Here is a 13,327-nt window from a genome sequence, read left to right on the forward strand (position 1 = left end):
TGTACATGAAACACAGACCGCAGCCGGGCCGGGTTTAGTGGCCACAGATCCACACGCCGGGTCAAACTGAAAATATGGTCCACAAATAGGTGCTTGTTATGGTTAAATACATGCGGGATTAGATTTTGCTGCAGGTACAATAAGGTTAAAAGATTTATTGATGTTTTACAGGCATATTTTGCCTTTTTGCAAAAACACAAGGGAGGTTGTTCATGAAAGCATGACAAATGCTCACATAGTAAAACGGGTCCGCGCAGCAACGGTAATGACTGTTCTCCGTTTTCAGCTTCTCCTGGGTAACACCGGTTCAAGTCTGGTAACCAGCTGCGTGTCTGTGACCCTGCTCTGTATCTCGGGTGCTATGTGCAGTTTTAAGCTCTGACTCACCCCCCCCCACTACCACCACCACACTTCACATCAGATCAGAGGTTAGAAGTGCGTTCTAGGTCCTACCAGCCTGCTCTACATTCCTGCTGTTTTGATACTGGGGGGGCTCCCCCGTGTCTGTCCATCATCATCGTCTCCCCTCTCCTCCCTCCTCCACCTCCAAGCCGCTTCTAATCCTCCCCCCCGTACGCACACACACGCACACGAACTGCCACCACCACCACCTCTCTGCTCTCTCCCCTATCCTCCTCCAGCTCAGAGGAATTCTCCAGCTCTGGACAATGTTTCATTTCTTCACAGGACACATCTTTGATAGCTTTATGGCCCCTCGAAAAAAGGAGAACATGCACTAAACGATGGGGGGGGGTCTTTTAAGCTGTAACGCCAATATTTGAGTCATTTCGGACAAAGTATTCAGACCTCTGCTTACTGTAGATGCTCATCGTTTACACGCAGAAAAACACGGGGACAGCATTTCTACATTAAAACATTTCACGGAGCCTGGACGCGCTTCCATCTGTCCGTGCATTATGACAGCTCTGCTCTTCGTCACAGCCGTTTTGCTAACTTTCACTCTGACATCATGGCTCGTGTGCACGCGGTCCCTGTGGCCCTCTGCACTTCCAAGGTCTGTTCATTTTCTGGGATGAAGCACATTTCATACTGCGATGAGGATGAACTGAGCTACACATGGTTTTACACAGTCGTGACCTGCAAACATCCAAATCAAGGCGCTGATGGCAACTTCATGGCATTCAGGTCAACAAGCTGCTGCTAGAGTCAAGAAGTGAAGACAGATTGGGTGAAGTTGACAATTCAGTGTGTGTCTTACTATAATGTAAAGTAGTAGAAATAGGCAGTTAACCACTGGAGCTGGAGCAGGGACCTTCAGGGGCTGTTTGAGGGACATGCTCATGATGCTGCATTTACAGCCAAGCCCCCCCCCCCTCTCTGCAGTAGCAAAGCTCATATTCATTGTCAGCTACAGGACATTTTATGGAGGGCTGTGATTGTGAATCAGGCCAGAGGCAGCTGCACGGCTGAGTGCATGGAACGCGTTACAGTGCCGGCTGACCCTGAACCAGCCCCCGTGCTGTCGGCTCAGCCACACAGACAGGAGCAAAGGCTGTGAGACAAGCAAGATTATGGCAGGACAGGAGAGTTGGGCTAATCTCAGGTGTTGCGACCACGTTTTGATATTGATGGTCAGTGCGAGCGTGATACGGGATAATTGCTTGTGGGGTTGTCACAGATGGAACTGGTTGATCTGTTAACTACCGGCAGGTCACAGCTCTGTCGAGGACGTTTTTACTGCTCTGATCTTCTTATCTCACCCTTACAAGGTTAATCAGCCCTTCAGAGGCTTGTCTTTATAGTAGTGCATTCCATCTTCTCAGCAGGGAACGTTTGAGTGAACAAGCGACTGATATTCAAAGCTCAGTGTTTATAAAGTAGAGTGATTTTAATGCGCTGTAACTTTCTATGCAGACACTGAGGTGCAACTAGACCTGAAGGCTGAAAGTAAGTCAGTTAAAGGAGAACCTATAAAAAATACAGATTTGTATGTACTAAACTGAGCATATGTTGTGACTTGTCAGCTGTCACCACCTGCAGTTCAACTACTCTGAATTACCTCAAGCCTTTAAATGGGTTATATTTTGATTTATGCTTTATAACCACTGCAGTATGTCTTCATCTAGTGTACATGTGTGTGCATGAACACAGTTGCACATTTTTACTTCTACAACACACTCACAGACGCACAGAAGCAGACCGACAGCAGGAACACGCGTAGATGGAAACAAAGAGAGAAAAGCAAGAGTGACAGGGAGCAGCAGCAGAGTGATAGAGGTCTGCTCTTGCCTCTCATCTGAGCTATTTCAAGCAGCCGCTGTGTCAGAACACGCCCTAGATGAGGTCTCTCCAGGCGGAGAGAGAGCTGTCATAACAGGACGCCTGGAGGGCCGTTCGATCAGACTGATAGCTCTGAGACGTGTTAGACACACACACATACACACACGAGTGAGTGGTCCTGGTTATAGTCACAGCGTCGGGCTTGCTGACAGACAGACATCATTCATGGGGTTTATCTGTTTCTATCTCTGAGTCTTTTTCTCCATTTTTTCCCTTCAGAGCGAGCGACTGACAGGTTCACTTAAATATTTATGCATACGGGGAAAAGACAAGAATATTATCTCCAACAAGACTCACTCCGGTATCAACACATGCCCCGACTCAGCCACTCATAAAACATTTTCCTGCTAAACGCCCCCCACCCCCTCTTGGAGCTAGTTAAAAGCGTACAAAACCAGCAGAAAGATCAAGAAACAAGATAAGATGACCCCTGATGTATGAGGCTGCTTTCATCAGGTGTGGAGGATAGAAATATGAGTTACCAGCGTGATATCTTTACAAATGTTAAAATTTAAATTACGGAAAACCCAAGTTTGAGTTTACAGTTTGAGTTTATTTATGTCTCTTCTTATAAAACACAGATGGGTCTCTGCTGTTACATTGTACTGGGCCCTGGGGACACGTGTGCCAGAATGAGGCAGCGTTACCAACAAATGCCACATCTCATGTGATGCACATCCCATTAAAGAAGGGTGGACAGCTTCTCCAATCAACAGATCACCTTTTCAAACAGCCCTTTGTTCCCCCGACTCCCAGCAGCTGGCAGCAATTAGCTGCCAGGACAGGACACAGCAGTCCAGTTTGCCAGTCCGTCCATTATGGTGAAGGGCTGAGGCAGTAATTAGGCCTGTGATAGATCTGTGAAACTTTTTTAAGTCTGATTTTTGATCTGTCAAGTTGGCACAACAGAGGTGCTGAGTCCAGTTTAACCAGCGCTGTCGAGTTTCCCCTTGAAAACTCTTGTTGCTGACAGCAATAATAAATTGCAGTCAGACCAATCAATTTTAGACCAGCCTGAACCCCTTAAGTCTTTAAGAATGAGAGGCTAGGGAAAAAATCAATTTGCAATTTACATCAGGCTGATGCCTGTTGAAAGTGTTGAAAACACTAAGAAAGAGACAGCACCAAGGATCCAAGTATAATTACACCCCAGCTGGTGCTGAGCTGTGGCCCCAACATCATCATGGGTTTGAAAATCAATGGTACAAGATCTCACACCACCCTAACTCCTGCCGCAGAGACTGCTCAACACACTTCACCATGTGACACAGGGGAAGTGATTCGTGTTGCATAAACCGTCCCGTAAGTGTGTGATGTCAAACTGTTAGTGGCCTTTTTCCTGGAAATGCGGCCGAAACACAACAGAGCTGCTCCTGATACAGTATGGTGCCGTGTCATGGTATCAACACGCGGACGTGAGTAAAATTAAATCTGATGATTAAACGATCATTTGCATCCTTTCTCACTTACAAACAAGTAGCGCAGGGGCCTCGTCGCATTCACGCCTAGAGAACAGTGCGGAGCCAAAAGTCATAATGAAAAACAGGAGCTCGGGACGTGAATGAATAGTCACATTTTCAACTGTGTTTTGTTTTCTGGCGAGGACAGAAAGAAGAGGCAGAAAAAGGAGCAGGCTTGAAGGGTTAAACGTTGGCAAAAAGCGGGGAGGGGACAAAGGGCCTATTGTACGAGCCAGAGGAGTCCCCGGAAAGGAGGGGAGAGAAAAGAAAGCCAGCACTGGCTGGTCCCCAAAACCCATTGTAAGCGAAGGAGAGTGCAGCCACGCATGACAGATGTCCCTGACCATTGTTTCCCCAGCAGCCTCCTCTCTGCCTCCCGCTTCGGCTCTGGAATTCCATGAGACGCCCTCATCCCTTGCCCGGGGTTCCCCGGCGCATCCCTGGCAGCGCGGGTGTACAGGGACCGGCTGGGGTGGGCCTCCGCCTCTGGAGACATCACCAGTCCCAGTAAACCCAATAAATGCAATAAGTACCACTTACCAACTCATGAATCAATAGCAGTAATATCAACTGCTAAACGGCTTCAGAAGCTGGCCTTGTGCTTCATCTTTGTTCAGGGCTGTGCAGAACAAAGCTATTACAAAAGTGTTAAGTGAAGCGCAGGTGAAAGCTTTTCCCACATAAAGAGCCGAGGTAAGCTGTTTTTTGACAAAGCCGTGACGTTTTGCATTCCCCATTCAGTTGGCCCACCATGTGGCAGACCTACAGAGGCGGCTGGCCGGGCTGTCAGTCACAGCAACACTGTGCCAGTGGGACGTTGGGGCCACAATAGCGCTGTCTGGTTAATGGCTGAGGGAAATATCTGTGCCTCACTACCACACTGTCTGTCCCCTGCCCCATTCTTCTCCAGGCCTTAACCGCATTCTACCAACCCTCGTTCGCTCCGACTCCGACTAGTTACCCCACCCCCGCCCGCCTGTTAACATTCATTTCAAACACATACCCCACACACGGTCGCATTCCAATGCATTCGCACGAGAGAGAGAGTGAGAGAGAGAGACAGAAACAGAGATCTCTGAACACTGTGGAAAATCAGGTTGAAAGCAATGAATGTTTACCAGGCGCGTGAATGGCTGGCAGTTAAATCATTAGGTGACTTATAATAGTTGAGAGACGTAGCTGCTGCCTACCACCAGCGAAGCCTCGGCCGTGCTGTTCAAAGCCACGCTGCCCTGATCCCAGCCTGGAGGCCGTGTCAGCATAAAGGCACCAACACGCTGCTGCAGGGGAACAACAAACATTTAGAAAGCTGCCTCGGCTTTGAAACTGAATTCAAGTTCACTTTTATATTATGAAATTGAACGACGTTCAAGTTCATTTTGAAATTCTGAATCTGAAATATGAGAATAATTGCATTGACAAAAGGTGCGTTGTTGCTAATGGTTACATGTGCATTATTCGCTGGGGGATCAGGTCAGTCAGGTTGACTGTCCTGCTGAAACCTAACACCTAGCACCTAACATGGCATCATCCCAGATAAGATTCTCTTTTCTTCAGTGCATATATTTATATGCTTATTATTTGCATAGGCAGCTTAATGATTTCAGAAGACTTGTCATCTTTCTTTTCACCTCTGCCCTCACTGCTAAAAACACAGATCAGCTTGTGTCAGTCACGTTGCGTCATCGTCTACCTCTCATCCCTGGAGCTCTTTCGTTCTGGTTTTACAGCTCAACTACCTGCCATCCAAGTGGAATCCTGAAAACAATACATCAGGGTGATTTTCCGTCACATGAATGTGAAGAGAAAGGTCACATTTCTGTCATGCGTGTGCTTCAAATCGCTGCCGTTAAGAGCCATGTCTAGTGTCACAGGCAAAAGCTCAAAGCCAAAGCACAAGGTAAGGCCCTGCCTACAAAGGCTGTTTATTCTTCTTAACTAGCCACCATAACCTGGTGGGTCTGACCTTCAGTCCTCTGCTGGGGAAAAGCATGACATATGGTCCAGTTTGCCGGCCACAGTGCGACCCTGCATTGGGCCCGTGGACCCCTGAGTAAAGTCAAATGAATGCATGTAAACATTTAGCCCCCTGTGCACTGAGCAGCATGGGCTTAGGTGACCCCAGTGAACATCAATCACACAGAACACAATAGGAAGAGCCACATGGGGAAAAAACTGGGGTCAACCACACTTTTAATAAGCGCACACGGATGGCATTGAGGAACCAGATCAGTCCGCTTCCCGACCGTGGGTAAGCTGGGCACTCCCACCCCCCGACCATGAGCGGCAATTATGAGGAACCCTCAATGCATGAGCTTTAGAGATGAGTGGATAATCTACTTGGGCGGATTTAAGACTAATCTGCCATTTCTGCTCTCCAAATCAAATCACAATGGGATACATATAGGGCTTATGCACTGATATGATGATTTCAAAGCACGGACAGAAGGAGGCCGATCCACAGAATGGCCAGGGGAGTATTAGGAAGGATTTGACAGGAATATGATATAACAACAAGATGAAATGTTTATTTGGTGAAGTTTAGAGATCCCAAATGGTCACCGCCTCCCGAGAGGCCAGAACAAACCGTACCGTGACGATCTCAAGTCATCAGACAGCAGATGTGTGTTTTGTGTGTGTGACCACCCTATTACCTTATGCCCTCACCGTCTGAGATAAGAACAAGCAGCGGAACAGGAAGCGCAGCCTTCCATGCTGTAATAATCATGAGGTTTCTGAGACCCGCAGAGCGAACGACAACACTAACTGATGGGATCCTGCATGTCAGTAGGTGCAGCGAGCCTGTGAAAACATTGTGTCTGCATGGGTATAAACACGTGGAGTCGCACGCACCCGTTCCCACGTGTGTGAAGAAAACAAACACAGTTGGTGTTCGTGTCCTCTCGTGTGGGTCGTCTGTCAGTTGAAACCACTCATCCTGACAGTCCAGGCCCCTCATTTCATAACTGCTCCACCTCTCTGCCAGACCGTCACAGTCCCGTTACCTACCGCAGATCAGATTCAGCCCGACTCGAGAGTTTCCCGACACAGACACAAACACATTGATCTAACATCTGAACCAGAAAATAGCCAGGGCGGACACAAGAGGTCTCCGATACACAGTACCAGGATCAATAGGCAGGAAAATATGAAAGTCCTCAATTCACTTGTAGGAGACCATCACAGATTTAAAGGGATTTTATTTTTGATTGACCGATTTCAAAGGACAGAAAAGATTATAAAAATATATTTTGTTGGGTTAGTGGATGAAGATGAGCGACACTGAATTTGGAACTAAATCTCTCACTGTTTTGTGATGGCAGATGTTTTATAAACATTCTGAAGATGAAATTGCTCTGAAATACATCCTAGAAAAATCCACAGGGAAATGGTCTGTGGCTGGTAAAGGTTACAACGCAATTGTTCTTTGTCCACAGTTGTCCACAAGCATTCTCTAAAATCTGCTGAAAATAGACTTCTGCAGCTGCTCTACAACCACAGTCCCCCGATCTGAGCGCAACACCATCCCCTCAACCGATTTCCCATATAGAGACAAGGCCGGAGTCCATGCTGCAGAGCACTGTTCGGTTTTTAAGGCCTTGTTAATGGGCAGTAAAAGAATCCAACCCTTCTGCATGTTTTATGAGCACAGTTAATGTAAGCTAATATAGCAAAGAGAAAAATTTCCAAATGAGCATCAGCAGCTGTGTTCGTGCAGGCTTCCTTTCATTTCCATCTCGTCCCCGCCCCCGCTGCACCGCCTCCGCGGGCCGTGGCCGAGAGTCCGTGCCCCGAGTGCGCTCGCTGGAGCAGAGGGCCCTGCAAGAATGAGGCCTATTCAACAGCCTGCCTCCAGATGCTCACCAAAAACAGTCCTTCAGGCTACAGCGGGGAGCAGAAGAGGGGAGAGAGCAGGAAAGGAAGATAGGAATCTGATAGCCTATCATTAACAGCCCAAATAAATTGAAGGAAAACTCTCAGGCTAAACCAGTGCCCTTAGCCGTGATGTTTATAGGTGATACACTTATTGTTGTGTCTCTTGTGACGTTTCAAAGGCCTGCTATGCTTCACCAGAGAAGGTGTTTGTTGTTGCAGATAAATTGTCTAATGCCCAGCGTCCACTGTGATTCACAGACGTGCCCTCAAACCCCAAGTGAGCTAAAATCCATATAAACGTACTGTGTGGATGTTTCTCTGCAGAGCAAACCAATCAGATCAGTAACATCCATGCTGATACTACAGTAGGTGCCGTACATTGTTGTTATTGTCTTTTCACTGAGATTGAGTCGGTTCAGACAGAATTATGAAAAACGAAAACATGCATCTGAAATAGAAATGTAGCAACATACACTGTCTAGAAACAAAGAAACCAATATACTTACAGTGAAACCCAGCGCTGCACCAGCCACCGCAATCTAGCTTGCACATGAGTGTCCCTGTGTATAAGAGCAGATCAATGCAATATTAATGTATCAATCAGCAGCAAGTTATCAAGCAGCAGCAGAGAGAACAGCACTGCAGCCCCTGTAAACATGACCTTCAGCTACAGGAAATGATCCCTGCACTGAAGTCTCTATCTTCCTTTAGCAATAATATATATAAAATATAGACTCAATCATTTGTGCACTCGGTCCACAGGGGTAATGTCAGAGGGTATGAGTAGTGTGTGTGTGTGTGTGTGTGTGTGTGTGTGTGTGTGTGTGTGTGTGTGTGTGTGTGTGTGTGTGTGTGTGTGTCTCCTAGGATTCAGCACGCACCTTATGAGGACTCACTGCACCACCTAGATGCGCTAGCAGAGCGTCATCAGACCAACTGAAATATCTGCCTTCACCTTAAAATGACGTTTTCTAATAAAAATTCTATATTGGTATATCTAATATTGAATTTATTTAATTCCAATCAGGTTCTTTGGACCTTTCAGTCTGTAGCTAATAAAGATGAAACATTAACATTATGAAAATTTCACTTTTCTTTTCTTTCAACAAAAACAAAAGGTATGTAGCATCACCTGCAGAGGTGATGTTGTGTATTTTATATTATACGGTATATTTGGGAATTAACAAAATTATGCCTTGATCTAGAAAAAGTTTAGAATCTCTACATTGGAGGTAACAGAGACAGACTACTGCATGTGAACGCAGGAGTCCTTGTGCGGCGCAGTGGTCTAACACTGACACCTGGTGACCGTTACGTCTAGCAACAAGTACTTTACTCCTTTTATGGACCCCCAAGGTAAATAGTTGTTCATTAAAAAAAAAAAATATTTAAAAAAAAAAATAAAATCCTTTCTGTGTGGAGCTTTGTTGATACCCACCGTCAACACGTAGCCTCCAGTCTCAGCCCATAATTTTCACGCCACTATTGTGTATTTTATTACCCTAAACAGTTTATATCATATAATAATAGGTAGGATAACAAACAGTGATATCGACCACACTACTGTAAAAGAGGGTAACATAAATCATAATAAATGACTGCTATAATCACAAATTAAGCTGGAAAATTTATCTTTAACATGCAGCAAACCGCAAGTGTAGCTAATATAATTTCAGTGTACCTCAGCTCACGCTAACGTTAGCTAACCTTCAGCTGCAAGTATGAACGGTACATGACGGCTAACTGCAAAATGCAAATATGACGGCCGGACAAATTGGCCGGCGGTTCCTCAAACACCGGAAGTAACCTCTCAAACAGGAAGTGCCTTAAACTAGAAACGCTTTTTCCAAGATTTTCTGTAAACCTTTATTTAAAAGGGGAGTTAGCCACAGTTAATCATTTTTTTCACCAAAATATTGTCATTTTTAGTGCCTCCAATGGCGAATAAATAAACTAATTTGTTGAAAATTCTAATTATTTACACCTTTTAATAACACAGTTATACTTTTGTTTCTACAAAAGCTGTGAATGAATTTGATCAAAAAGTTTATTAGACCTCTTCTAATAGAGAAACAAGGGCTGTGACTGTCGTCTGCAAAACACGCACAAAACAATTAAAAAATTAAATGAATTAACAACAGCTGCTTGGTGCACCTTTCCTGCTCAGTTTGTATTTTATAAATAATAACACAATATGCTTGAGTCATCTAAACTTTTCTCCAAACAGTCCTCATGCCTTTGGATAAAAACATGTCCAGGAGCGGAAGCGATGTTCACAAGTCAGGGACAAAGTCAGAACAGAACAGCTTTTCTTTACAGTTGCTGCTGTCTGAAAAAGTGAGAGTGGCCTCTGACCTCTGGTCTAAAATCAGCTATGATTCATCCCAGTTTGATGAGGAAGGCAGTCACCAGCTGTGAAGGGCGACCTGTATGTCAGAACGGGACACCTGCTGTCAGATCACGTTGCTCAGGACACCTCAGGTCTGTCTTTGACGTGCTGTTTTAGAGTGGAGGGGATTCCTTGTGCTTGTGTGCCTGCAGAAAGTACAGTACGCAGCACTGGAAACAGGTCCGACCTTCACAAGGTGAGTTTTTTCACACGGAACAGCGGGTCCTATTCAAACATGTGTTTTTAAGTCTTAATATGAATTGTTTTCTGAAGAGATTGTTTATGGTTTTGTTTTTTTAGCAGGCGACCTGAGGATGAACCTACTACTCATGTGGTGCACGCTGGTTCTGTTTCTCTGTTTGAGCAGTGAAGAAATGGCTGAGGCGAAAAGAGAACCAGCAATGTTCGTATTTATTTTTTAAGCTTTTTTATTGCTCAGATATTGAGGAGCACTTTTTAAATTTAGTTTCTGAGTTTGTTTTGAAATATGAAATAAGTTTGTTTTGAAATACGCAGTTTGTTGTTTAATAGAGAAATGTATTTATTTCTTCTTTCAGTGGACATTTGTATGGTGTGAAGAAAGGACAATACAACGCCAGAAACTCTAAAAGACACTCAGACGGGACCTTCACCAGTGACTTCGCCCGCTACCTTGATAAGATCAAGGCTAAGGATTTCGTGGAGTGGCTGACCAGCACCAAGCGAGAAGGGTGAACTGAGAAGCAGCTTCTTTGCTGAATAGGTGACTTTGTTTTTTACATTCATACATTTTTGTTGTATGTTTGCAGATGTCATGAAGAGCAGTTTCACGTTGCAGCAGGTGTGTAAGATGATTGCGCTGCCATGGTCGTCGCTGCATGCTGTCATTCAGTAGCGTATGGAAAGTCCTCAGCATTAATATGGAACGACCGGCCACTTTGTTTATTGTGTTTTTGGATAAATGTCAATGTCTTAATTATTTTTTTTCCAAAGCCATTATTTGCTTTTTTAAATCAGTAGTAAAAATGTGATGAAAAAAACAGTACAATAACTAATTTTTTTAATATTGTTAATATTATTAATTATTATTTTAATATTTAGTAATATTTAGTATTGTGAATTCACTGGCACAGCTTCAGTGTTGTCATGCACGGAAATGTATTTAATTTAGAATTTTAGAATACAATTTTCAAAAATCAAATTCAAAATCAGCAATAAAAAATGTTACACGTTACTGGAGACTGGTGATGGTGGTTGTGGACCTTTTCCAAAAGAAAAAGACAGATGAGGTAACATGCTATTTGCTGGACTGACCTTCGGTGGGTGCTGTTGTTCAGCAAATCTGAGAATTGGGCAGCGCTTTGGCTGATTTGGGAAATCTTTTAAAATACACTGTGTGGGCGGAAAGGCATCTGTTGTGTTTCCTTTTGCAGTGCCGACTCTATATAGCACAACAATTTAAACTGTTGCACAATGAGGTTACGCAATGAGGCTCTGGGAAGACAGCGAGAACCCGAGGTAATGTTTAGTGGAATAGGGACGGGGAGAATTCAGGTGGGTGGAGAGAAAGTGTGGGCTCTACCTGGTGGTGCTGGTGCTGATGTGGGCTTGTTTATACATGTGTCCGTGCTGGGGTTGGATAGTTAGTCATCCCTCATTGAGAAGTGTGAGGATGCAGCTGGCTTCTGGCCATATGAGAGCAAGCTCCCTCCTCAGAGTTACTCAGGGATGGAGGGAGACGAGGGGAGGATGGGGAGGGGGGGGCAGAAAGGGAGGGAACACCAGCAGAGCACCAGCACAGCCCTCTGATCTCAGACAAGGGTTGAAATGGGATCAGATACTCGGGAAAAGCCCCCTTTAGCGCTCGCTATTTGCACTTAGAGCCTGTCTGACATTTATCGGCAGGACTGCAGCAAAATGACAGAGGAGGGGAACTACAGCAGAGCAGGAAGGAGAAGCCTAATCCACTTTGTTTACAAGGGCTCGTAAATAGAAGCTGTCATTAGCGATTAAATGATGACAATGATATTCAGAGCCTGTATAATATGTAAAATGATAAGCGAATCGTGGACATACCCTGACACATTTAATCCTTGTGTTCTGCAAAAACACATGCTATGTGGCAGCACCACTCAGAGGAGGGGAGGGGGGTGAGAGGAAAGCCAGCAGCGGAGGAGGAGGAGGAGGAGGAGGAGGAGGATGGGAGAGCATCGTAGGTGTGGCTGTCTATGAATTAGGACGAACTCCTCTGCACAAAAACACATTTTTATGCCTGTCTTCGGCGCCGCACGCCTCTGATGCACACGCACCCGCCGCTTGTCTCCCTGATGTCGTCTCGGCCGCCGAGAGCAGCTCGTCTGCAACGCACAGCAACGCGCTCCAACATTCCCACCGGGTCTAATCTCGGCATGACATGTCTTTAATTTGGTGAGATTTCTTCTGGGCCACAGGCTGATGGAGGCACTGGGCCAAACTGGGAGTGTGCTGCTGACTCAGCCTCGACTGTTGCATTAATTTATCTGCACTGCAGTACTCCACCGCCTCCCTTTCCCCTTCCCTTTTACTTACCTCCCCCTCCCATCCTGACTCCACCGCTCTCTCTCTCGCTCTCTCTCTTCCTGCACTGCGCTGCACTCTCACACAGCCATCGTGGAACATGGCAGGGAGAGGGAGGTAGAGTTCATAGTCAATAAGGAGCTGCTTCCCATTGCCTACGTGTGTAGATGACTGATAACAGAGAGACTAAATATTGTAAAAAAGAAAGAAAAATCCAAAGACAGAAAGCGAGTTGGGGGGGGGTGCAGAGGGGGAAAAAGGAGCAAGAGACATAATGTTCCACTTCTCAGGCTGCGACCACACCGTGCATCCTACTGTATACATACGTTCTGCTTCCTGCCCCTTAAGGACACTGAGGATAAGGGCTAAGTAATGCCACAGTTATGAGGTTATGGGGTTGTGGCTGTGGTGACTGAGCATCATGCGGCTGCTTCTGTTGGGCCACCAGCATCACGGTACAGATGGCCTGCAACGACAGGAGCTGGAGTCTGTCTTCTGCCTGTGAGGGCACGTTAACACGAGGCTTTTAACAAATTCAATTTAAGTCCATTACATTTGAAAGGCCGCCCTCCTGTTACCACAGAACTGCTCGGCTCCATTTCACAGGATGCTTTGTGATGCTCACGCATCCGCACACGAGCGCCACAAAAGTAAAACGGCTCAAAATGGTGACCACCACTCAAAGTGGAGACGAACCGCGGCCTGGGGGGAAACGGAGTGAATGGAGATGCTGTAGTGTGTCCGGCTGAATATTCAGACCTCAGCG

General features: G+C 45.7%; 1 protein-coding gene and 1 long non-coding RNA gene across 10 annotated transcripts in view; one reads left to right on the forward strand and one right to left on the reverse strand.

The window, feature by feature from the left end:
* The window catches only part of fignl2 (fidgetin like 2), a 33,776-nt gene extending 24,285 nt beyond the window's left edge, over positions 1 to 9,491 (reverse strand). The window contains exons 1-4 of one of the 9 annotated variants that reach the window (XM_041071567.2): positions 9,345 to 9,491; positions 8,144 to 8,197; positions 5,455 to 5,519; positions 4,952 to 5,041 (exon numbers count right to left, since the gene is read on the reverse strand). The gene's annotated coding sequence lies outside the window, so the exon portion shown is untranslated. Of the gene's footprint in view, positions 1 to 4,951; positions 5,042 to 5,454; positions 5,520 to 8,143; positions 8,198 to 9,075 lie in introns of all 9 variants that reach the window. The other 8 variants (XM_041071566.2, XM_029156682.3, XM_029156689.3 and 5 more) reach the window with 8 other exon arrangements.
* Positions 9,492 to 9,929: 438 nt separating this feature from the next.
* Positions 9,930 to 11,238, forward strand: LOC114859133 (uncharacterized). The gene is made up of 4 exons (XR_003786467.3): positions 9,930 to 10,222; positions 10,327 to 10,429; positions 10,584 to 10,736; positions 10,815 to 11,238. It is a non-coding gene; the product is annotated as an uncharacterized LOC114859133 (long non-coding RNA).
* The last annotated feature ends 2,089 nt before the right edge of the window (positions 11,239 to 13,327 follow it).

This window comes from Betta splendens, chromosome 7 (assembly GCF_900634795.4).
Source record: "Betta splendens chromosome 7, fBetSpl5.4, whole genome shotgun sequence".
Lineage (NCBI taxonomy): Eukaryota > Metazoa > Chordata > Actinopteri > Anabantiformes > Osphronemidae > Betta > Betta splendens.